The 26,453-nt window shown below is 40.7% G+C and overlaps 1 protein-coding gene across 4 annotated transcripts in view; it reads left to right on the forward strand.

Moving 5' to 3' along the window:
• The first annotated feature begins 7 nt into the window (after positions 1-7).
• LNX2 (ligand of numb-protein X 2) overlaps positions 8-26,453 on the forward strand; it is a 59,675-nt gene continuing 33,229 nt past the window's right edge. The window contains exon 1 of one of the 4 annotated variants that reach the window (XM_058832849.1): positions 8-492. The gene's annotated coding sequence lies outside the window, so the exon portion shown is untranslated. Of the gene's footprint in view, positions 493-7,463; positions 7,601-22,228; positions 22,400-25,644; positions 25,664-26,453 lie in introns of those variants that run through there. The other 3 variants (XM_058857661.1, XM_058849528.1, XM_058825763.1) reach the window with 3 other exon arrangements.

The following is a 26,453-nucleotide window of genomic DNA, read 5'->3' on the forward strand; positions in this document are numbered from 1 at the left end:
GCTGACTGAGTGTGGGGAGGGTGGGAGCGCCGCTGGGGCTTTTAGTCACGGAGCCGCCGGGGGTTTGCTCCTCGGGTACGGCCGCAGGGCTCGGGCAGGCGGGGACAGGTCGGCGGGCAGTCCCGGGCGGGCAGCGCCCCACCCGGCCCCTCCTCCGCGCCAGCCCCGCCCGCGCTCCCCAGCGCTCCGGGCTCCGCACAGCCGATCAGGCGAGCGGCGGGGACACCCCGGCCCGGGGCTCCGCCGCGTCCCGCCCCGGCCCCGCTGCCATAGGCTGCGGTTCGCCCGGCCCCGCGCCCGGGGCCGCCGCCGGAGTGGCGGAGCGCCGCTGTCACTTGGGCCGCGCCGCTGCCCGCGGCGGGGGGTGGAGGCGGGAGCACCGGCCCGGCCCGGCCCGGCGAGGCACGTTCTCCAAGTGCGGCTGCCCGGAGTTTGCTTCCCCTGAGGCGGGGCGGGCGCAGCCGGCGCGGCTGAGGAGGAGAGCGCGGCGCGGTGAGTAACTTCCCTGCCCCGCGCGGTGCCGGGCGGCTCAGCCTCCCTCAGGGGCAGCGGCGCCGGGGGTCCCCGCGGGGGCGGCGGGGCCGGGCTGAGCCGCTCTGCGCGGGCAACAAGTACGGGAGAGGGGCCGGGCCCCGGAGCCGCCGTGCGGGGCTGAGGTGGGAGCTTGGGAGCAGCGTCCCCGCCCTGGAGCCCCCGGCTCGGCGGCGGGGCTGAGCTCGGCGGCGCCTGTTCCTGCAGCGCGTCTCTGCGAGGCTGAGCCGTGGGCTCGGGTGCTGGAGACCCACTCGGAAAGCGTCTGGTTCTTGGTCCCCCCATACACCTATGCTGCTCTCGTGTGGCTTCATTAAAGAAGCTCCTTCCTGGAAAAGAGTCAGATTACTGCGTGCGGGGGAGGCAGAGGAACAGCTGCGAGCGAACCCCTGCTGCAGGAGCGGGTTTCAGGTTGTGTGTTTTACAGCTGCGCCAGAGGAACTCGGGGCTGGCTGCGAAATGCCGCTGGAGTCCGTGTGGTTGGCAGCTATTTTCAAACGTTCACTCTCGCCCTCGGAGCTCTCACCCACACTCCCTGGTTTCCCCCTTCATTTGTTAGCTCTTCGCACTGAAAATGTGGTTCGAAAACTTTTCGTCTTCTATACTTTTAACAAGGCGTATTTTAAAATTATCATTGCTCTTGACGGAATCATGGTACTTAGTCAACTAACTGAGAAAACCGTTCCTGGATCTCTGGTAGGAGTGAATCTGGTAGTCCCTGGTGACTTTTCTTACCGTGTTCATAATGCATAGAGCTGATTGATTACGTCTCAAAAAATCTATTAAGTACTTCTGAGCTTCCTTTAATTCCTTTTTTAATTACACGATATTAAGGGTTTGGTTTTTGTCTGTTGTGCAAAGTAAAGAATGTCTGGGAGGGATTAGCTTTGGACTACATGTGATAGTCTCTGGAAATAAATTTCCAGTCACAAGTACTTTCGAACTTCTGTTCAAAATAGGACTGATCTGAGCTGCACTCTCATTAAATAAGCACTTTGAATTACTGATTTTAATTTTTTATTCCTCTACCCACTTTTTCTGGCTTTGTAATGCTTTATTCTAAGCTGCAATCCAGCAGCAGATCAAGGAGGCTTAGGAAGAAACATCAGATGGTTTTGGTTAGTGTCCCTACCACTTGGAAAATAAACATGCTAGTACCATATGCTGCCCCGACTTTATTAAAACAAATTTCCTCAAAATGGAAACAAGTGTTTCCATATCAGTGTACTTGCTAGAACTGTTAAGACTTAAGAGGAGTCCTTTATAATTACTCTTGGTTTTGTTTTTTTTTTTTTCTAATTATCAGATCACTGAATAAGGAATCCTCTCTCTTGAACACAGTACAATAGAAAATTATTAACTCCAGAGTCAGCAGGCTGCAAGAACACTATTGTGCCCCAGTAGATTTTTTTAAATAAAAAAAAAAGGTTGTAATATTATGTTTTAAAGTGCTTGTACTGCTGCAATTCTAAAATCTGAGGATATTAAAAAAGCTCATAATTTTGCTATGTGTTTTCAGTACTGAATTTCTGTTTTCACCCTTAACTTTGCTTGGTGACTTCAGCAAGAGGGAGCACAGGGCCTTGGACTCATGTCTGAGATTTGCAAACGCGGGATCTTTTTGTAACACTGCACCTGAATTTTCTGTTATCAAAACAACAAAAAATTGTGGCAGTTTAGGGACAAAACTTTGATAGAGGAATGTAAGCCAGTGATTGGGTGGAAAAATACTGTTCTCCTGAGATAGGTTAAAAAGTGAGCTTACTAAAACCTGTCCTGCCAAAAATGGTGGCTTTGACATTGCAACATTTAGCATTTGTTTGTTGTGTGCTCTCATGGAGGCACTGATCACCTCGGTGAGAGTTTCTTTTTTTGTAAGCCTTTACCCATACTGAGTGGTCTCAATCTTGGTATATATTTATGAGCCCGTATTACTTAAAAAAACCCAGAAATTTGTTAAGTACTAGTTAAAACTGTGTACTTGAAAATATGCCAAAATATCCCCTCTTCTTTCATCTCATTTTTCTGTACTTCTAAAAAATGTTAACATATTTGAAAGCAACTGGCAAGAAGTTATACCAACAATATCAAAGACAAATGTGTAAAGACATGATGTGTACTAGACATTAAATTAATATAAATCATTGCCTTGCATCAGCAAAATGTTGCTTGTTTAAAGAGCTACTAGACATTAAGAGCTGTAACTAATAAGAAAACAACATTCATTGGGTGTTAAAATTCTCCCTGGTGTACAAGGCACCAGAGGAAGCTGGTTGCCTGTTTGATCTGGCAGTGTCTCTGATATTTGAAAGTTCTTCATTGATTTGCTCTGCAGAAGCATTTTTAATGTGACACCACTGAATTCCATGCTGTTTAATTGCTTTATTAGGTCAGTGGAGCTTGTTCTTTAGAAATTGTAGTGCCTTTTGAAGATGAAAATGCTTTTAAATATTAGTATTAAGTTATGTAATTGATAGGTCAAGGTTTCTATGGATCAATAAAAATTAGTGATATTGTGGAGTGTGCTTTTTGTGATTTTTTTTTGGTCCTAATTCTATAGATGTTTGTGCTTGCATATGCTTATTTTAAACATCCAAGTATTTCTTTTGGAATTAGAGGGCCTGTTCTTAGGCTTAATGATAAACCTGCATGTAAATGTTTTCAGGGTTGGGATTTATGTTCACAAAATTCATGGGCTGAACCTGTCATGTGTTTTCCCACTGACTGCTCTGTATTCTGCATGAGATAGTGTAGGTGGCTGATAGGACTGGTCTGCACCTTGACACGTGTGGGGATGCCCCCAGCTCCACTGTTGTGTTGCAGGGGATATCAGTGCTGTATTTGAGCTGACTTCATCCTTGCAAGGCGCTCTGCAATACTACAGGCGTGCCTTTTATTTCTGAAGTGCTTTGGTGGTACCAGAGATGTCAGTCCTTTATGTTCTCATAGATGCTTATTTCAACTGATGTCAGTTTAGCAAGTAATTTGCGGGCTGGAACAGGAGCGGAATCTCTTGCAGAGTCTCTCCTGCTGAGCTGTGTGTTAGGTGGTGAACACAAAAGCCAAAGTATGCAGCTGTTTGATATAAAGTCAGATAACTTGTGAACATACAAGATTTCAAACTGCTTTACATTTTTTCCATTCAAATAGTGGGAACTATTTTTGGCTAGAAACTTGGGGTAGCATAGCTCAATATTTGCAGTCTCATTTTTGCTTCAAATAAACAAGTTGATATTGCTCTGGAGTTGTGGCATGTTGTTAAGAATGTCTAGAATTTTCTCTGTCATCATAATAAACCAGACCAAATAGGGTAGGAAAGTTATTGTTAGATTATAAATGAGTCAGATCAATGTTATATGGAAGGTAATTTTTACCCAGGAATAGTTGCTTCCCTTTGGGATGGAGTGGTGTTGTATTTTGCCTGGCTGTTTTCCCTTCATTCCACAGAGAGGAATCACTGAGTCATCAAAGAATGGTTTGGGTAGAAACGGACCTTACAGATCATCCTGTTTCAATCCCCCTGGGAAGAGACACCTGCCACTAGACCAGGTTGCTCAAAGCCTCATTTTGGAGTAGGTGATCTTTGAATATTAACCAGTTTCTTTGGGCTCCTCTTCCCTCAAGGACATTATGATCCCATAATGCTCAACTGAGCAGATCCCTGAAGAGCCCAGTCCACTCACTTGAAGCCCAGGCTACTGACCCTGCTATGCTCCCTGCTTGCTGCCCTAAGGTTCTCAAACCCCACTATTCCAAGTGACTTTAGGAGGCTCCACCATCACTGCAGCCAAGGCTCCCTCCTAGCTAGCTTCACATTCCGTACCAGACCTTCTTTGTTGGTGAGAACAAGTTTTCAGTATAGCACCTCTGCTTGCTGGCACTTCTGTTACTTGGAAGAGGAAGTGTTTTTGTATTTCATTGGAGAGATTTGACACACTTAACCACTGCTAGATGGGCTTTACAGAAGAACCGTTGTTCTACAAACAAAATGCAATTTGCTCAAGTAGCATATCCAATATATGAACTAATCTATTTTTAAAATGTTGTAAATGGTAGTAATAAGTAGTTCTAGATAATGAAACAGAAGGAACTATGACTTATTTATCCTTTTTCTAGCAATAGAGTGCAATGGAAAGTGGTCCATATTAATGGAGAACCCATATGTGCCAAAGGGACAAAGGGAGGCGCCCAGTAGTTGCAGAAAGGCAATCCAGGACTTTTGGATTGTGTTGCCTGGAGTGGTGTAGTGCTGTCAGATATTATTCTGCACTGTGGGGAGAAATGAGCTACATGCATCCTGCTTCTGCTTTGTACATTCCTTGCAGTGGGAGTGATTTTGAAGTGTGATACAGGCTGTATTCCCCAGCTCCCAAGATCACACTACCACTGCGTTTTCCCATGACCTTCTCCGAAGAGGTTGCACAAGCTCAGTGGAAGATGTCAGGATGCTTGTGTTGTGCATTCCCAGGGGCTGGCTCTTTAGAAGACAATTGGGAGTAAGCACAGTTTATTATTGGGTTCCAGTCAGTGTTCTTAAATGCTGACACTTTTATTGACTCTTGCAGTTGTATGCATTGTGTAGATTTTTGTTATGTTCTTCACGTGCAATTTTTGTTTGAATCTGAGCTCTCTGCCACAGACAGCCCTCTCTTACTGAAGTGTCATCGTCAAAAACTTTGGCCTTAAAAGACCAGAGAATACTGGTGATGGAGGATTTTAAGCTCTTACCTTCCTGTGGCTCTCTTTGTTCTTCACATTGGTGCTAATCCTTGTTTCAGAGCTCATACATAGGAAGAAGAAAGCTGGTGCAGCAGAAGTTTCTTGGCACAACAGAAGAGAACTGAAATTCAACCAAAGCTGATAGAGGCTGCCTTGTGTACCAAGATCGATTTGCACAGAGTCATTTTCTGTGGTTGCTGTCTTCTGCTCGGACAAGCTGTGGTGTTCTGGGGCAGGAATAGTGTGTTTGCTTTGAAAGGACCAACCCAGGAGGCTTTTATTATGATACAAAGTAACATTTCAGAACCCACGTGTCCTGATTTTTCTGGCCATCGAGTTTTGGTTGACATTCCTGAACAAGTCTTAATTTTGAAAAAAAAACCAAAAAAAGCTTGGCTGGTATCAGTGAGCCACCTTTGTTGGTGCATTTTACTTTGTCATAAGTGAAAGTGCTTTTTGTCTCCATACCTTGCAGTACCCAGCTGAAATAAGCTGTATTGTAATGGCAGTAGAATAGAGCCTCTGGTGGGGGTTTTTGTGGCTGTGTTACCCAAATAATTCCTCTAATTGACCAGCAAAACCAGAACACCAAGAAGAAATCCCATAACCCCTACAAGCTAACCACGTTCTGACTTCAACACAGCTGGTTCTTCCACTGCTATCAGTAACAGCCTGTGCAGAACAGCATGTTAGGAGTCCATCCTGCAGCCAAGTAGCCTCCTTCTAGAGCAAGTCCCATTTCAAAGAGGATGCTGTAAACGTTAATGTCTGGATGTGCCTCGTGGATAATGCACTGAATGTCTGCGATAGATTCAATACTGAAGTATGCATCTTATCAAGTTGCCTCTATGTATTTAGAGGTTAAAAGTACCAGAAAAAATCCAAACTAGTTCCTGCTATTGCCAGTTCATGCAGAGGAGAATTCCTTATTGTTCCTTCCAACTTGATGCATTCATTTACCAGTGGTACACACTTCTTTGACTTCTTGCCTCTTCTTACTGGATCTATTGCCCTTCGCACGTAATTTTCTTTTACATTGCTTTTTTTAAATCGAGTTGTTAAACACTTGTTTATAACCAGAATGAATTAACCGTAAGTGGAAGTTGATAGATGCATCACAAGACCGCATAGATCCTGATGAGTTGTATGAGTGTTCTGATAGTGTTGAAGAGTTTGCTGTAAACCCTGTCCTGATGGAGCAGCTCTAAGGACCCTTGGCACAGTGTGTTTGCACCGCAGCTCTCAGCCAAACCCACACTGTGTCCTACTGGGGGCTGTCCCAACTCTGAATTGAAGTAACTTGTTTCTTAAACTTCTTGAAAAACTTTTTCAGTCAAGCTTCTTCCAGAGCAGGTTGATGAGGGTTTCCTTCTGTATGACCTCTTTTTCCTGTTTTTTTTTTTTTAATGTCTTGTTTGTTCTAGAGCAGTTTTCTCAGCCTTTTATTGTTATTGACAGAAGCTAATGAAGGCTCACCCAGTGAATTAATAAAATAGTTCTTTACGTTAATTAAAAATTAGTACCAGTCAATTCTTGGATTATTTTTACAATTAGTCCATAGCTTAACTGTTATTTCTGCTTCAAATGAAGATTGAAGGTTTAAAATTCATGGGGTTTCCTGCCTAGTATTAAACCAGTATTGAATGCCTTCAGATTTTAGGTGTGCTTCTTAACTATTTTAATTCCTTTTAGATGTTAAAGATAAATCTAGACTCATTCAGATTCAATATTCTAAAAATACAGATATGTTTGTGTACTTGTGGATCTGTCATGCATTTCATGCAAATGTGTGTAAGTTTAAAACTGTGTGTAAGTTAGGTTTGTACATACACGCAAGAGCTCCCTAAGAATTCAGTGACAGCTGCCAAATGTTCCTTTTTTTGAAATAACTAGTAAAGAAGGTATCTTTCTACTTTGGCAAAGTAACTACTCTTCTTTACTGTTATCAGGAGGTGGCTCAGCATGTCTGTTCAGCACTGATACTTTTATATTCTATAGCTGGAAGGGACAAGCTGAATCGGGCTTGACCACATGTATAGCAGCAAATACACCTGTCATGGTGTATTTATACAGTGTAGGAATGATCCTGCATAAATAATCCTTAAGGTTTTAGTTGTGAAGAGGGGGTTTTTCCCACTTTGAAATCCATTTTGACTGTAGCTGCTGACTTTCTATTGAATGTGGCTCTCCTGCTTTTTTGCAGAGAAATAACTTTGCTGTGAAGCAGAAGTGAAGGTGATTCAGTGGTGGTAAAAAGGAGAATCAGCAGCACAGCTTGTCTGAGCACTTGACCTGAGCTGTCTTGCCGTGTAAGCAGAAAAAGAGAATCTGTGGGAAAATTAACACTAAAGTGAGTGGTAATACAAGATTTTGGGTTACTGGAGTGTGAAATGAAAACTGTTAACAGTCCTTTCTTCTGCAGTAAGGGATGTGTGCCATTGACCAGAGAAATGCTGTAGAAGTGTAATGTTTTCCTAACTCATATTTTTAAAAGTTTGGAAAGCTGTGAAGCCAGGAAATGTTCCTTAGTGTTATGCTGTTATGAAGTTGAAGATATTTGACTAGGAATTTTTGGGTACAGCTTGACTTGTTGCCTTCTACAAACAATCAGATGTGAGTTTCACAACAGGTGAAGCCTTTAACTAAGCCTCAAGTTCAGTGAAGGCAAATTATTTCACACAGTAATGTCAGCATTGTGCTGAGATTTTTATATTTGCCTCAAATTGACAAAGAGGAGAGAGTTATGTTTTAGCTGATACTGACTTTGAGGATAAAGAAAATGGCTTGTTTTAAAGTGTTCCTATAGGTGAGTCTGTCTATGCCTAATAACCTGCTAAGCAGGTTAAGTTGATATGCAGGAGAGAAGGGACTCTGCCACAATGCACACATGTGTTAGGAGCAATTGCTATCCTGTATATATAATTTTTCAGGTTGATGTATCACATGTTGAGTCCTATTTTGGCATCCCTGTAGCTTGATACTACAATTGAATCCACAGTAGTGATTCCATAGGGTCCTTTATGGGCGTGAGAGTCCTTTTGCCTGCTCCCAAGGAAGTCACTGAATTCAGCGCAGTTATGACGATATGGTTACAACAAGGCATGCCTGATGGGCTTTCTGTGCTAAGTCTCAACTCTGTACAAGTTGCTTGTACAGATCTGGTTAACATTCTGCTTGTCATTGAACTTTACATGTGTGTCTGTATATATAAAATTAATTTCTGTAAGAAGTACAACAGTGTAAAAAGGGGAAAACAAACCCTGAACTTTGCTTTCTTTCTTTTTCTGCTTTCAGATCTTAGAAATCCTGCCAGATTTAGCTCTAACATTAAGTATTTTTATGGAAGAATGGAGTAGAAATACAGTAGTGAAAGAAATTATAGAAATCTGATCCAGGATGTTTTTAACAATTTAACTATTGTTCAGTTTTGTAGGTTTTATTTTTTAGTTATGAAGTAAATACTCTTCTGATGCTGTCAGCACTTACAGCAGTGAGGAGCTTCAATCATGCACTGTTTAAATAGAAGAGCAGTACTGTTAATTGTCAACACTGATTATAGAAAGAGTCATGAGCAGTTTATGGGTTTCATTGTGAGGATTTTCACATAAATCTCCACACCAAAGCTTCGGAACACAGTAAATGGGTGATGGAAAAATATGAACCTTTGTAAGGTAAAAGGAGTTACTTTCTTAATTTTCCAGCTGATGAGTAAACATGAAAGGAAAGACATCAAATTGCTTTTGCTATCATGATATATTTTTCTTAGTACACAGGTTGTTCTGTCCTTATTTCATATTAAACTTAGTTTTCTGGCATAAAATTATCCTGCTTCTCAAATTTGAAATAAATTGGAAGCAATTAATAAATGGAATAATCAAGCAATCATTTAATCAGTTAAAACTGCATGTAAATGTATTTAAGTATTCATCTATAAAATTGCATTTTAGTATCATGATAACGGTCTTTATTAGAAAAAGTGCTCTAATTTAACATGAATTGACAAGGATTAGGATTTAATAATGAATTAATTACTGTTTCCTGTTTGAGGAGGAAGATATTTTCCCCAAAGATTTTGCTTTTAATACTACCATCTTTCTTCGCAGATGTTTTTGAATACATTCTGCATTGTTTTAAAACAACTCTAATCTTTAATGCGATTATCTGTAAATTTCCTTTGTTTACTGAGGGATTTTTTCAGATTATCAAATCATTTTATATACAAATCCTTCTTTCCTTGGTGCATACCATAACTCCCCATTGCACGCCCAAGGCAGTGCCCCAAATGAAACTAAGTGACATCAATTATTGATGATTACTCTGCCTGCTGGGAAGTGAAATCAAGTCTCCAGTCTCAATTCGAGGTTTGTTTCAAGCACGAGGTAATGAGAGCAGGTGCAGGGAGACACTGGAGTGTGTGCATTGATTTGCAGTGTAAGCATAGGCAGGTGACTTACGAGTACACAGGATTGAAAAGAGAAAATGGGTACAGCCAGAGTTGTCATTGCTTCTAAAGATCTTGGGTGGTGTGTTTTCCTGGTACCAACACACCAAAATGAGAGAAGCTTTTTTCTCATCATGGTGGCAATGTTTCATTACACTGGGACATGTGATAGCATTTAACAGGAGGGGAGAGTCCCTCTGTCCCAGTTCTTCGTCCCACCTAAAAGGGCCTTGATTTGATTTGCTCTGACTTCATCAGGCTTCACAAGCTGAAACTGTACTCCCTATTTCTCATGCACCAATGAGAACCACCACAACCCTACTGTCTTTCAGTAGGGTTTCCTAAGTGTGAAATCAAGCAACCTAACAGCAGAGGTATGCTTAAGCATCCCTTATGCCACTCCCTTTTTTGTCTGTCCTTTGTGTGGGATTGGGTTGCAGGGGAAAAAAGCTTCAGAACAGAAACCAGCAACTGGGTTACAACATAGATTCAGGAGAAGTGAGAGAAAATTGAAAGGCAGTGAATGAGCTAAAACATGGCATTTCTTAGTTTTGTAAATTAGCTCCATGTAATTGTAGGCATTGCTACATGTAATTTTTAACATAGTCATTTTAATGGAACAGTTGCAGCAGCTACATCATTAGTAAAATCCTTGTTGCTTATGAGGTTTAGAAGGAGCTGGCAATACTGCCTGAGCTACAAGACAGCTTAGAGACAGCCGAAAACTATTATCCTTTTGGGGAAAATAAGTCTGCTTGATTTTTTTCTGGAAAACAAAATCATGAGTGAGGATTTGGGTCCAGCCAGATTTCCCACATTGCAACTTCTTTCCAGTGCTGGCAGCCCCATATGGGCCTGCCTGCCTGCCTGGGTTTCCCTGTTAAGCATTCACTCTTGCATGTTGTTTCGGTAAGCTGTTTTCAGGCTTTCAGAACAACAGGTAAAAGAAGGGTAACACACATTGTTTTCAAAACCCAGTGCGGAATTTCTTGGGACAGAGCAAGCTGTGCAGAAACATAAGCATTTTTCATGTTTGAGGTTGTCAGAATCTGTTGCAGGGAAAAAGTTCAGATATGAATACAAGAGTCTGATGTCTCCCCGTCAGGACTGTCCCTCCATTCTCTGGATTCAGGAGTTCCAATTCCAAATGTTAGGAGTAAGAAGTAAGTGAAAGAGGATGCATCCTCGAAGGACAAAGCAGTGCAGTGAGAGCTTCCCTTGTTGGCAAAAGCCTGAGTAAGCAGGTGGGGCTGGCAGCATGCCCTGAAGGTTAATGCAGTCGGTCACCAAGCTGGAGGGGAAGGTGAAGCCCTCCCTTCTGCCCAGCTTCTCAAGAAAGGTGCTCTGGGCAGCCTTCTGGCTGCTGCCTCTCATTTCACCTTGGGTGCTGGGAGAATGAAATAGTAGCTAGGACCAAGACAATGCAAGGCTAAAAAAAGCCAACCAAAAAATCAATGTATATAGTATTGATGGCATTTAGAACCATGTTGGTTTCTTTCTCTGGTGAGCTCCAAGCATCAGCAAGGCCAGTGTTTCCTTTCTTCTTTCCTTTCTTCCCCCAGTGGGCTCAGAGGCTGCTGTTGGCCCACCCAACTGCCCCAGCTGCCTGCTGTGCTGGCTGGGGTTTTATGATGTCTCTGAGGCTATTTCTGGATGACAAGACTATATTAGAGAAATACTGACAATTTTTTTTTAGTGCTAATGCAGGAGCTGTCTAGCTGAGCACAGACAGTGGTATTGTTAATTTTCCAGGCTGTTGCTATCTTACTCTCAGCCGTCCCTAGACATCCTCACCATTTTATGTTTCCTCTCTAATGGCATGAGCCAGGATGTCATAATATTCAAAATCAAATGTACCAGAAAATATAATAAATTAGAGTTGGGCTAGCAGAGTAATTGAAGAATAAACTGAATTTAAACCGAACAGGATTGTGTTATGGACTGATTGCTATTCGCAAAATGCACCAGAGGAGTGTGATTTCATCTAGATTTACTATTGATGGCAGCATTTCCTAGATGGCTATTGGCAATAAAGAAATGAAAACGGTGTGAACTTTTGGGTTAGTACCAGAACATAATAATGCAGTAAAGGAAACGTACCATTCTTGTTACACTGCAAAGTGATTCTGGAAGAAAAATTTTCTTGTGTTTTATTTGTTTATTTAAGATGTTTACATGTATTTAGAAATCCTTGAGTTTATAAAAAGGGAATGCAGGCCTTGGCATAGAAAAAAACTGAATTTTCCCTCAACTCTTAATGTAATTCTTCTGTAAGAAACTACTTAGGAAATGTAGCAGTAGAGTGGGTTCCCCTCAATTCAGAAATCTGAGGTTAAGGACATTTGATGTCCTTAAGGAATTTTACAGTTGTATACCCAGACAGTTTTACAGCAGATACTCTGCATATTTTTCTTTGAGTAGAATTCTCTATTTTTTATTTCATTGAAACCAGGTAATGTGCATACACAAGGCATTTTAAAAATAACCCTCCAGCTGTGATGTAAGTAGAGATGTAGGGAGATGGCATAAGATCTGAATTTGTGAGCTACAGGTTACCTGAGCTGAGCCCTGTGTTCTGTTCTCTTGAAATGTGAAATGAGATTGAGCTAGTGAAAGGCACCAGTGAAGGTTGCTCATACAACCAGAAGCCAAGGGAAAGCCTGTGGAAATGGAAGCAGTCAGCAGCAGGTACTTGCTAAAGGATAGTAAGTGTTGTCTGAGCTGCTGGGTTGAGGAATCTGAGGGGGTTGTACAAGAGCAGGCCTTGTGCTGAGCAGGGCTGTTGATGTTAAGGTAGTCAGACTCCTGGTGTGCAGAGAAACTGAAAAACCATGCTGGACAATACTTTATTTTCTATTTATTCTTATTTTGAGAATGCAAAATAAATTTTGTAAGGATGAAATTTTTGGAGGCAATGATCCAAGCTCAAGGCAAGACTCTGCTGCTTTCAAAATTATGTGCTGTGGTGGAATACCAGCAAATGTAAGGGCTTTTCAGTGGTGGAAATCAAACAAGCATTTGGTGGCAGTAGGGACAGACAGAAAAAAAGCAATATTACTTCACCAAAAGAATTAATTTTGTAAGAATAAGCAATATGATTTGTTTAATTGAGCTGTTTTAGATTTAAAGGTTTAAGTTGTATTTAAACGTGAAATGGTATTATTTTGATTATTCTTGTAAAATTTAAATAAGGGTCTCTACCATGAATGGTAATGAAATCCATTTGATTTTTAAACTAATACTACAGAATGGTAAAAGCAGCTCTTGTGAGTTAAATACTTGAGTATATACAGTAAGGTTTAGCATTATTAAACTAATTCAAAATGCTGTTAAATCCCTTGATTTAAATTACTTCACTGTGCTATGACCTGATGGAATTAGAAATTAATCTAAAAGATGCAATTAATAGACTACTTATATCCCTCATGTAATACTTAAAATGAATTATTTTTCTGTGTGTATTTTGATCAGTTAGTAACTTATCTCTGTGCATCCTTCCCACATCCTGTAGAAGTAGGCTGAGGAATCACCCTGGGAGGGAGGACAGCCCCCTGCTGCCTGTCCTTCTGGGCTGACTGGGGACATAGTGAGGGCCAGTTTCATAAACAAGCTGCTGACCACCTTAGTTCGCTCTTCAAACTTGTGTAGGAGAGAACTTGGGAGAATGCTGTTCTAAAGGAAAAAACAATCTTCGTAACAGCAGGGGGGAAATAGGCAGCATTTAACCCACTTAAAAAGGAACAGGCAGTACAAGAATTCCTACAGGAAGGTTTTGAGGGAGGTAGCCTTCAAGATCTGGTATTTTTGCTTGCTGCAATGGGAAGTTACGGTATTTTGTGAAAAATTAAGAGCTCTTCTGTGCTAGTGAGGACTCCCTGTTACTTTCCATCTGTCCTGCATCCCAGGTGACTTTTGGTGAATTACAAAGCACTGTTTATCTTTGAGAGTTTTCCCCAATGGAGCACAACACTTGTAACAAGTATTGTATGATTAAGGTTTTTTCTAGCTGTGGTCAGTCTCTTTCCTAATGCTTCTTACCTTGTTAACTTAGCACATGGAATCTGTGTACTGGGGGTGGGCTCTTACTGCAGGTCAGACCACTGGAGAAACTTTGAGTGCAGTTGTTAGGGAGAAATATGATGGGTAATTGGTAAATGGAGTTGTTTCAGAGGCTTGTGGAGCAATATTTTAATTCAAAATATGTTTGTGGCATGGGAGAAGGTAACTATTTCTTACAAAGTTCATTTCAGTAGTAAACATTAGAAACAACTCAGTTTGAGCAGTCTGGATTGTTTTGGAAGATGCAGGCAGTTGAATGATGTATGAGAATTTAAGCAGTATATTTTCTATAACATATAGAAGCAGAAAATATAACCATTTTCACAGGGTGAATGCATCCTAGAAACATTCAGCAGTTACCATGATGAACCACTGGAAAATACTGCTGTGCTCAGTCCTGTAGTAATGTGCCCAAAAGTCCTTTGAGGACCAAAGGAAGTAGTAACAAGGAACCCAAAGGTGCTTTTGCTGGGGTGTGGGGCACAGGTGGTGCCTGGGACCAGCCAGTTTCTGATGTGAATGTTTTCAGTTAACACATGAAAGCTGGAAGGACTTTGAAAGGAAAAATATTTAGAAAAAAATATTAGACTATGCTTTATGGTATTTATTCAAGAACTCCTCTTTCTTCATCTGATTGGTAAGTGATAATGCATAAATGTAATGGGAGCTTTCATCATATATATCTGGTGGCATTGCTGATGGGCAGCCAATCCAGCTAGGTATGCCTGGTAACTGTTTGCTACAAACTGAGTAAATATCATAAACACCTAATGATGGGAAGCCCTCAGGAGCAGTCAACATGATCAGCTAATACCACTAAGTAAAGATTTCCGTCTTGGATCTAGAATTACATAAATGTGTATTTAATGTGTACACATGAACTAATTGCTCCAGGTAGTTCCATTGTGCAGTGATGCTGTTGGGATCAGCATTTAGTGCTGCAATTTCTATTGAGGAATGCTTTTCCTGTATTAGGTGTGCAGGGAGACAATGTTAAGTCATTGGTATCATTGCATGGCAGCTGATAAGGGGGACAAGTGGGACGAGATCTGAGACTGATGTACAAGGCAGCCAAATCTGTCCTTGTGCACCCTGCTGCTGTGGTGGTGTTGGACTGCTGAGGATCATTGTATGATATGTTGTTGAATCCTGTGAAGAAAGCCTTTTAAAAGTCTAGCAAGTCAGCTTTGCCATGGAGACTTTTATGCCTGAAGAATCTCTTCAGTCTGTTATTTTAAATTATGTATGCCCCAAAGCAAGTGTAAATCAGAAAATAAGAAAATACCAGGAAGGGACCTCAAGGATCATCTGGTCCAACTTTTCTTGACAAAAGTACAGCCTAGACAAGATGGTGCAGCACCCTCTCCAGATAAATCTTGAAAGTGTCCAGCATTTGGGAATCCACCATTTCCCTGGGAATGTTATTCCAATGGTTGATTGTTCTCATTGTGAAAAAATACTCCTTTTGCATCCAGTCAGAATCTTCACAGAGGTAGCTTGTACCCATTATCCCTCATATTTTCCATGTGTCTCCTTGTGAAATAGGAGTCTCCAGCCACCCTCTAAATACTGGAACCTATTGATCAAGTCTCCCCTAAGCCTTTCGTCAAGGCTGAAGAGCCCCAGTTCTCTCAGCCTCTCCTCGTATGGCAGAATTTCCAGTCCCTTGATCATCTTTCCCCTCTCTGGGCCTTCTCCAGTTTCTCCACATCTCTTTTGAACACTTCTAGTGTGTCCATTAGATAGGGAGATGAACAGCTCATAAATTCAGATGTTGCTCTGTTTCATGTTCAGTCAAATAGACTTTGATGGTTGTAATGTAGTAGCACAAAGGCATTTTGAATTTTGTGAATGCAAAAAGGAATATTAATTCCAGCTTTATCCCTGAAAAGTTCAATGAAAAAGCCAGGGAAGAGCCTTTCACGTGTTTTGCTACGTTCTTTTCCTACCTTGGTAAGAGCTGCTTCTCTTTAGCCTTTACAAAGGATGTGGTAGCTGAAAGGAAGCTTTTTTCATGTGAAAGAAAAGAAAGTGAGAAAATGAGTTTAGAAGAAATAGCAGAAATATTTCATGGGGCTTACAGAGGATCTCTTTGTATGAATATGGGAGCTACAGATATGAACTAAGTCCCTAAATGAGGCAATAGTTTGTTTGAAGTAGCATACCAGTAAAATTTGGGTTTTTTTTCCATTGCAGCTCTTCCATATTTCTGAAGAGGGCATGGAAAAAGCCCATCAGAAAAGTTCATAAAGGTTAAAACCTTTATGATTGTCAGTGACGTAGGGATTATTGGGTAAAGGCATTAAATAAGTGGAATGTACAGTGGCTGTATCATGGGCAGTATGTTATTCTGTTACACCTTACAAAGTTAAAATGTCGTGAGTTGAAAATGTGTTTCCTCATATTTATGCACAACATAGACCAGCACAATTGCTCAGCTAAATAAACAGGACATTTTCAATTATAAGGTGCCATTACCTTTGTGTGTTCTTGTCATTTATGAAATCAGTGGGTGGTTAATTAAATTGCTCCTTTGGACTCTCCTGAAGGCTGTGTATTAATTATATTTTAGTGGTGGTGTGCACATTTCTCAACTTTTTAATGAGGGTAAAAGTTGTTTACCTCTTCCTTTATAAATGCTTTTTTTTTTTTTTTTAGGTTAATATAATATGGGGTTTTGTAGGTTTTTCCTTCTTTCCCATAAGTCTCATTATTCAGCTACTCTTTGCAATCACGTGGCATGCCTTAGTTTAAATGAAATCTTAAAATGTTATATTTTATATTGCAAAATAGTACTGAAGCTGCAGAGTCTATGCATTAAACCCCACATTGTTGTAGGGAGCAGGTTCGACACTCAGGAGGCTTCCTTGAGCCACTCAGGTCTTTTGAAGACATGGCTTCTGAGGGCAGTTCTGGGGCTCACACCCAGAATTCTTGTTCAGCCCGTTGGCTGAGCAGGCAGATTTCAGCTGTCCTCTTCTGCTTTCATCAGTAGAAGGAACAGTGCTGATGCTTGTGAGTTCAGAGAGAGGGCTGGGTTGGGGAGCAGCTTTCGTGTGGCAGGGTAAGGGCTGTGCTTACACCTCCTTCCTTTGCTGCGTGGTGTTTCACCACGACATTCCATACAGCTGAGATCCTCATGGTGAAAATCGTGCTATTTTAGCAAATGCCATTTCCAGCTATGACTTTAATTAATGACACATGTGCTGAAGGAAGCCCATGTAGGTGTAGTACTGGTGTGCTCACAGAGGAATACAGTAGCTGGGATTGGTTTGTGTTGGTTCTTCAGCTGAAATGGGGCATTACAAGTAGATGTAAAATCTCAAAGAAAATACAGCTAGCCTAGCATAAATATTATTGACATTGTCGTTTTAATGCTGTTGGAAATGTCTCTAGCAGAGGTCAAAAGTTTTCTTAGTGCTATGTCTTTGAAATACCATTACAGGTTTTATCTCATGGGAAGCAGCAGAATGGGCCTCACTTCTGACTGGACAATTTATTTAACTGGTCTGATGGTCTCACCAGGGGTGATGTCTCATCTAGGCCATGTAGCTCTTCCGTGAACCAGAACGACATCAGTCCTCTTCATTATGCTGTTTATCCAAGCCTGTTTGTTTAAAGCCATACCAAGCCAAGAAGAGGCAGGAAAAACAGTTTTGCTGCTTTTTCATGAGGATGATTTACTTTGCAGTCATGTTTTCACAAGTGGAGGGTATTATAAAGGCCACCCCGAAGTCTTCCGAAGCATCCATTGAGAACTCAAACTGAACCCTTTGCTGCTGGAGAACACTCTTCTACTGCTCATTTATCATGGTATTTGTAGATTTGGGGTTTTTTTCCCTTCATGGAACTAAGTGAAGGAAGAGGATGGTTGTGCTGGTTTTGCATTAAGTGACATTTGATGAGGAGGAAAGAAGCCACAATCCCTGGTTTAGGATTGAGCTTGAGGGATATGGTGGTTCATTTAATGGGTGTCGACTCCCCTGTGTGTAATTCATATTATGTCCAGTATAAGGGAAAAATAATACTAAAGTATTCAATTTGCAAGCGAAGTTACTAGACTCTATAAAAGCTGCTGTGGAAGATAGTTGTTTGTAGTTTGTGAATCTGCAAATAAGCACGATTTTATAGTATTCAAAAAGCCAGAAACTTTGTTAATTTGAAAGAAAATAATAATATTTTTCCTCTCCTTTTTTATTTGACAAAAGTAAAGCAATTTCAGGATGTAAAATGGACTTTCTGCATTGAAAACACCTCTAGTATTGTGATACTGAGTTATAAAGCTATACAGAAATTGGGACTTTTTCAGAAAGTATGTGCAGTTTTGAGAACAGTTTCAATGTCTCACTTTAATTTTCTTCTTCAAAAAACCAGAATTTTCTTAAATAGAGGAGTGTAAGAAATAACAAGAATGTTACATAATCTGCTTTGTTGTTTTTCTTGCAAATATTGTGTTGCTTTACATAATATTTATAGCATATAGCACGACTCAAAATGTTCCTTCTGCGTTTTAAAGCCACTGTCCGCAAGGAGCTACTGCAAGGATTCCTGCATGGGTCATCCCTGCACACCACCAGAATGTACTGTGATGTTCCATGTGGAGTAGGAATGTTTCATTATGCTTTCAAGAGAAATTGCTGGTGACATTTTAGCCCACAGTTAATTTTAATGTTAAGTTTAGGTTTTGAAAAGGAAACGGTGTAAGAGAGTGCCTGCAGATCTTTTACTCTGGCTCCTGCTCCGGTTAGTGTTTGCTGAGACACAGCTGTTAGGGCTTCACTCATACTTGTGCGAGGTTAGGTGATTAATTTACTGCTTTAAGGAAATCAAACCCCAAGAGCTGCTTAGTGGCTTTAGGAGGAACTGGTCCTGTTTTAATTACCCATTGGTGAATTAATTTGTGTATACCAACATGCCAAAAACCTTTTTCCTTGGAGTTCCCTGTTGTCATGTGATACCCCCTCCTCCAGGAGACCAACAGTATATTCTTATTTTCCTGTTGGGCAGGTGTTCTGTGTTGCCTTCTTGCCTCTGCTGGGATGGAAGGCTAAGAAATGTAGACTAAAAAGGTGATGAAGGGAAGGTGCTGTAGTGCTCCGTGTTGCAGGTTTTGTAATAGATCCTGGGTTCCGGCTGCCAAGGAATCATACCAGAGTGTTTCCAGGGCTCGGCTCGGCGTTTTAAGGATGCTTCTCTTCAGAGGCTGGGTGCCAAGTCCTTAACTGCAGGTTAGACCCTGTGATGAGAATTACAAACAAGAAATGAGGGGGATGCTTTTGATTTAGCTTGTTTCAAATGCATAGGCTATTCATACATGAAGTGTAAAGTGAGTCTTTTTTTAAATTAGCTGTTTTGTGCTTTTTATTTATTTTTTTCTTTATTTCTTTTTCCTAGGCGTTTTCCTAAATTAAATGGGTCTCTGGTATGTTGTTTTGGGTTTTTTTAGCAGGCTGATGCTTTGCAAAATGTTGTGGTCAGGAATCTGGATTTCACTTGACTAAATACAAAGGCTCTTTCTGGTGATTTGTATGTATGTGTGTGAATTTTTAAAGATTAAAAAAATTATAGCTTTACGCAGTTGTAAAATTCAATTTTCAAAACACATTTCATGAATTACATGAGATAATATTACAGAGTATCTTTCTAGTCAAAATGTGAGAAGAAGTGAAACAAAATGAAACATTTATGCAAATACTAGTAGAAGGCTGTGTACCTTCTGCCTGAAATTAAACTAACGTCCTCCTTTCTCGTGGCTATTTGTATTATTTATAATTGCATGAGATGTGTATCCAGAGGGTGGCTGGGAAATAAGCTTTTAAATGTGAAAGCTCTTTGGTCTCCTAGGATACGTATGTAGTAATAGTTGTACGGTTATCCACAAGGTTTTCCAGTGGGCATCCTAGAAACCCTGTAAACTTCCAGGTAGCCTTTATTAACCACCTTGCCAAAAAAAAGGTTGCTCATTTAACTGGGCACTGTGCAGAGCATGCAGACTTTAAGTAACACAAGTCCTTTGATTAAGACTTTTTTAAAACCGGGAAGGGATGATATGCTTCTGAAAAACAGAATGAGAAACTGAAGATCATTCAGGCATTTTTTCCTTCTATTTTCACTAAATCTGTCTGCCTTCAGGATTTGTTGGTGTAAGAATTTTGAAATAACTGCACTTGATGTTTCCAAGTAAAAATGTTTGTCCTGAAGAATAATTTTGCTGATTTTTCAGGATTTGATGAGGGGAAGGAAGGGGAGGAAAAAAATGCGAGAGCAAGTGGGTTGTCAGGTCTGGCTGTCAGGAATTGGTTTTTTTTTTAATTGAGATTGAAAGTTGGTGAGGTTGAGTGGTTTTGTTGGTGTGTTTTCTTACCCGAAGCATACTGTGTATCGATGTTAACAATAATTATTTTAGATAAAGTTTTATAGCTACTTCATTGCACGCCTTGGTCCCCAGTTCTCCACTAGCTAGGAATCTCTAAGCCAAAGCACTTGATTGCATTTGCAAGTTTGAAGGGAGTCAGGAGGGAAAACAGGGGTCTCCAGCAAGACAGAGCCTCAGCAGATGTGCTGTTCTCCAAATCCACCATCTAGGAAAAAAACATACCTTTTATTATATGTGGGAAAGCTGCAGTGATTTATTTTCATGTAGTCAATGGAAACAAAAAGAGTCTTTGTAAACTCTGTTTTAGATTCCATTTGGTAGTAAGGATTGGCTAAAGCTAAAGCTACACAACATGCTTTAACAGCAAAGTATCAGTTCAGAATTTAACTTTATTGAAACTGAATATTCAGTTAAACTGATCTGTGTGGACAAGCAGTAAATCTGAGTTCCTACATTTCTAGTCTTGAAGTTTACAAAGGGAAATGTATGCAAATTACTCCCTTCAGCCAAAGTATGCTATGTTATTCCAGTAGGTTTCCAGTGTAACTTCTTAGTTCCATGAGCAGTTTTATCTTTTCCATCTTAAAATTCTTCAGCTGGGATGGCTTTTTCATGACTCCATCCCCCCTATGTCTTTTATTTACAGTGCCAAGTTGCTTGGGATATTATCTATTGTTTCTGTTTTCTCATCCCATATGACTGATATTAAGAGGTAGTGTTGCTTGGAGTTGAGTCTCCTGCTTTTACAGCAAGTTGTCCCCTTTGAATGAAACTCTCATCATGTTCTTGTCTGGACTCCTGGTTTTCAGATTGCACACAGAAAGGATGGGATATAGGCTTTTAATTACCCTGTTTGCCCTCCTCTTGGTTCATTATATTGAAATTACTAGGTTTTTCACTCTGAAAATCAGTGAAAATCAAGACTGTTTTCTTACTGCAGTAGTAAACAGTTCTTTACTGACGTGTGAAAAGTTGGGTTACTGACCTAAACGTCTGTGTCTAGGTGGAAACTGGTAACTGTAGAGCAGATTGTTTGGGGGTTTTTGTGTGGGTTCCCTCATACTTCCCTGTATTAGAAGCTTGATGCAGAAGGGATCCTTCTCAGGATAGTGCACACTTGTTTTCTGGGTATTCCTTAGCTTTTTTAGTGACTGCCAAATGAAAATTACTTGTGGCATTGTCTGTTTGACTCGCTAGCCCCTGTTCCTCGGAGTCACTGTACTACTCTGAACTTGATGGTAAGTTTGAGTTACTTTTTAAAAGATCTGGATTTTACAAGCAGGCAGTTTGCAGGTGAACTTCCGAGTAACTCCTTGAATCCTTGTTGCTGCTGATAGGAGCAAAAAAGCTTGGAAGTCTGCTATTTCCAAATAATCTGTTGCATGAAGATATCCTGGCCTTATGAACACAGCAGCTACTAATGCTGCCAGCTCTGTATAAAGGCTAGGCAGGTGTCTACAGCCCCTCTGGTCCTTGTGTTGCATTTCTGGCATCCTACAGTCTGTGCACAGCACTGCTCCCTTTTTGTGTGAAAGGAAGTGCATTCCATGGGAATGTGCATCCTTATCTTGGAGACACCATAATATTTTGGGATTGCTTGCTCAGCTCCCAGTGGAGCAGGTGTGTTGTCTGGGGTGGTTTCTGGCTGTTAGACAATGTAGCAATTTAAAAAAAAAAGTTTATAAAGTTTAAAAAAAATGTTTCATGTAAGCATTTGGCATAAAACATGTGAAAGTGTTTAGTATGAGTTGGGAGTAAAAAAAAAAAAGTATGGAAATAAAAGGTGGTTTGAATTTTTTATGTCTGTGAACCTAGCCTAACCTGTTGAGAAGTGCTTGGTTTGGGAAAATGAGAATTGTGGTTAGGGAGTGCAAAGAAGATGGATACTCCAGAGGGTGAGTTGTCTGCCTCTTAAAGACCTTTTCCAAAAGCACTGCTAATGAAGTAATATCCTTCAAAGCAAGACTGGTATTTTAAAAGCTAGCTCTTAAGGGTTGAATACATAGAATAAATGAGGAAGCAAAAATTGTATCATCCCCCACAGATGCAAAATTTCAGCCTGCTGAGAAGAGATTGGACAGGGAGGGGGAGGAGAAGGTTGGCTCCTTCCCGATGTAGCATGTTTTTGTCAGCCTCTGTTGCTGCATCCATTTTGACCATGGATACAGAAAAGTGGTGCCTGAAGTTAGGAGTCTGAACTGGTATGGCTCTTAGCACACCGCTCCTTTACTGCTGTCTTCCCAAAACGTGGTGAATCGGAATTCCTTGGTGATGTGAGTAAATGTCTTGTATATATTTTTCAAATTAACTGTTAACTATCTTAAGAACTGAAATGCATTTTTCTTTCAAAATTGTGTGCCTTTGGTTTTTTTAACAACTTGGGCTTTGTTTGCTTGATGAGTGTAGCAGTTGGGAATCCTGATGCCTCCTCACCTTAGCAAACTTCTGAGCTTTCCCCCCTGTTTGCTTGTAGCCTTCTGTGAGGACTTCACTCTCTTTTATTGAGAAATTTTATTCTAGTTTACTTCTTGATTTGTAGTTCAATTAATGTATATCTTCTGTATAATTTCTGCATGTTGCTACTAGTTTGATGTTTTACATAGATGCTGCTACTTACCTGTTTTTAGTGTAATTTTTTTTCTTTAGTTTTAACTTTTGCTACTTATTTAGATTGTAATTATTTTAAATTTTTGCCTTTTGTTCAGGAATGTTACCTTTTAAGGAGAACGAGGCTGCTGAGGAAAGTGGACAGAAATGCTGTAACAGCAGTTCAGTTTTCCCTCTTTCACATTATTCATTCTGCGAGGGGGAGTTAGGAGATTGCTGTTTAATATTTAGCCCCTGTCACTCATGTGAGAATACATAGCAGGGCCTGCTGGCCTGCTGTGTGTGTGTGCTACTATGCAGCTTTGCTAACATTTCTCACTTGAATCTTAAAGAGCCGTTTTTCAACAGTGTTACCACTGAAATAGTTTCTTTCTGCGGGCACTAACAGGATTCAGAGGCCTTGCTAAAGCAGCCAAACTTTGCACCAGACAGGTGAAGAGCTGCACCATAGAAACCTCCCATGTAATAGCTAGTGAAATTCTACTTTTTAACATACGTGTGTGTGTGTGTGTCTGTATATATAATGTGCAATCAGCCAAGGTAATGGGGAATGTGAAATCAACAGCTGGCAAACATGGTTAGGGGATAGAGAAATGTTTTGAAAAAAATTGTTGTTTTTTTTTTTTAATTTTTTTATTCAATAACTGTTGTCTCTACTTTTTCTTGGTGGCTGTGTAGTTACAAGGGCTGAGGTAGAGAATATATGATCCCTACAGCAGGACTGAAAACAAATGCAGTCTTTGCTTCCATATTTTTTGTGTCTGTCAAATAGGTATAACCAGACTGGATTTTACATAGTCAACTCAATGTCCACTTCCTTTTCTGAATCCTGTCTGGAGGCCTCAGATCAAGCACTAGTCTACTGTGTATGTAAAGACCTGTTTACATACAAAGTATTTAAATGGGTTTTATTTAAGATAATATTTGTATATTTTAAGACTACAACTTCTAGATCTGACATGTTCTTATTATGTAAATTTTGCTGATGTGTTTCATTTTCAGTATCTGTACAGTTGTTGCAGTATGACAGGTAGCTTAACTAGAGGGTCTCAGTGTAAAGCTTTTAATTTCTGAAAAACATCATACAAAATAATACGGGGGTATTTTGCACAAGTCATGTTCTGCCTTTTTTGTGTGCCCAAAGCTGGCTCAGGCAGCTGGCTCTGAAAAGAACATTTTTACATGCATCAGAAGGAAAGTTCCTCCTGGAAATCAACTGGAAATTAAGTGATGTACAGCAGCAAAGTGAAATGTCTTCAGCCGACTTAATAGGGAAAGGCACAGCCATCATCCTGAAGTGTTAAGAATCAAAGAACTTTATTGTGGAGTTAATTCAAGTGACGGCTAGTGCATGGCATCCTAACATAATTCCCATAATTCTAATGAGTAGAGACTGCTCAGGCATGACAGTACTTTTGGAATGAGTCACCTACTTGCCAAGGGGTGGCCAGAGGCAGCCTAACTTTCCCTGATCCCTGGTTGTGCTGGGCTGCAGACCAATTGGGACAGTTGGTGGGGAATTGCATGTAATACCCCTGCTCATGGGCAAGTCATAATTTGGCCTGCATGTAATTAGCCTGAGTTAAATACTCCTGATTATGGGCTCAAGAAGGGTCTTATTTTTCTCTTTTCTTTGAGAGTTCTGATGTGGTGATACTTATTTCACTAGGGAGAAATAAGCAATCTCTAGGGCAGGGCAGACTGGTTTAGGGGATTGTTTTAGCTCAACAACTGATGTTCCTTAGCTGCTGGGGTTTGGCAGGTTGAGGCTGAAAATTGAAGCTGCAAGCTTCAGACCAAGTCTAGACCCTTCTCTGTGCTCTTTCTGCTGTACTTTCAAGCTTCTTCCTCTGGCCATGAGTTGTCATTTGTGGGCCGCAGGCACTCACTCCTGCAGAGGACTCTGCCTCCTTTCCTGCAGGAGGAGGACAGTGTGTGACTTACCATGTACTTGGGCTGTCTCTAAACCATGTCCTCTTGGCTCTGTCTTGCACAGATCTTAGAAGTGCTTGTTTTCAGAGAGATTGGAGGTTTTTGTTAGCTTAGGAGGTAGCTTCATGGTTTTTTTACACTGTCTAAGCTAAAAAACTGCTTAGTAACAGCATAGTTTACCTTTGAAAATAGCTTTCACCATCACTCAAGTTATGATTGATGGGGGAAACCAGCTGTAACAAGTTATGCAAGGTGGCATACGCCTGAAGGGAGAGATGGGATGGTGTTTCTCCCTGAAAATAGTTAAGTCCTACAATTTAACTATTCAGAAAGTTCTTTTATCCTTTCCACCCCTCCACCCCCAGCTTCTCTCTGTCATCAAAGCCATTTCATGATTAATCCCAGTGCTCTCTCCCTGAATTTCCTCCATGCACACCCGTAGGGATGGGGGCTGGTTATAAAGAAGTGCAGAAAAAGGGAGCATAGCTCTCTGATTCCTTTATTTTCTTTGAATCACTACTGCTCCTTAAAATTGAATTAATCAAATGAAATTCTCTCTGTACATATCCAGGAATGAGCTACATTTAATCTAGTTAAGTGTATTCTGTTCATCCACAAAGTCCCCTTTTCAGGGCAAAGTGCGTAGGGGAGGGCTTTCCAGAAGGTTTAGCATCTTGATGGACAGCTTTCTGCTGCCTTCATCTCTCCCAGCAGAAAGGGTGGCACATATGGCAAGGGCTGGTGGACAGATTGCACGGCAGAAAATATCCATGGCGGATAAGCAAATGTTTTATTCTTTCTTCCTCTTCTCCTCTACTCCATCAGCAAGAAGAAAGCCTCACTAATTGTCTCCTTGTCATGGGTTTTTGACTGTTGGGGTACTTTTTTCACTTTCCACTGGATATAAAAGCCCACCTGTTACCACAGCAGTAATTAAATACTGCTTTCCTTATTTTTTTTGTGCTAGGAAAGAAATTTGTCATTGGGTCTCCTGGCAGGTAAGTCTGTGTTTCTTCACTTCTATTTAATTATGTTTCTTTCTATTTACTTTTTCACTGCTGCAAAAATCCAGAAATAAGTTAAGGAACTTGGAGGTTTCTTGCAGATTTTTTTAATATACTTAAGCCTAAAAGTTGCATATCTTCTTGATTGTTCAGAGTCCTGGGAGTATCTTGAACTCCCCAGGTGCTTGTCCTGTGTTTGGGGGTTCCTGCCATAGGGTGATATCTGACACAAAGCAGGGTTAGCCCCCAGAAACAGCAACTTCATGTTATTTCCACTTAAGAGAAAATTTAATGTACCTACAGAAAATAGATCTTCTTGCAAATTGTAAAGGCAGCTCCCACCTCACTTAGGAAACATGATGGCAGAGAAAGGCAAATACTTGAGTAACACTTTGATAAGGTGGGCAGCAGTGCCTGCAGAAGGGAGGGTGCAAGTTCAAGTTCTTTCGCAGGGTTTGTGCTTCCTGCAGACCAGGACATCTGACTGGCCATCCAAACCTGGGTGACTCTAATCTAGCTTGGTTTGTGTATCATATTTCCTCCTTTTTCAGTTACTCTTGTTCAGTACGACTGCAAAATTTAATCTGTAAATGTGTAGCTCTATCTTTTTTCATACTTGTCTCCTTTTCTTCTATTCTGAGATGATTTATTGGATGTAGCTCTGTATTTGCTATAAAGAGTGGATATTTCATTGCAGGGACCTCCGTACAGTCACAGTCCTTATCTTTCCGGTCTCATTCGAGACCAATTTGACTAAAGTAAAGCTATTTTAATCTCCTGGTCC

The sequence above is a fragment of the Poecile atricapillus genome, chromosome 1 (assembly GCF_030490865.1).
Source record: "Poecile atricapillus isolate bPoeAtr1 chromosome 1, bPoeAtr1.hap1, whole genome shotgun sequence".
Lineage (NCBI taxonomy): Eukaryota > Metazoa > Chordata > Aves > Passeriformes > Paridae > Poecile > Poecile atricapillus.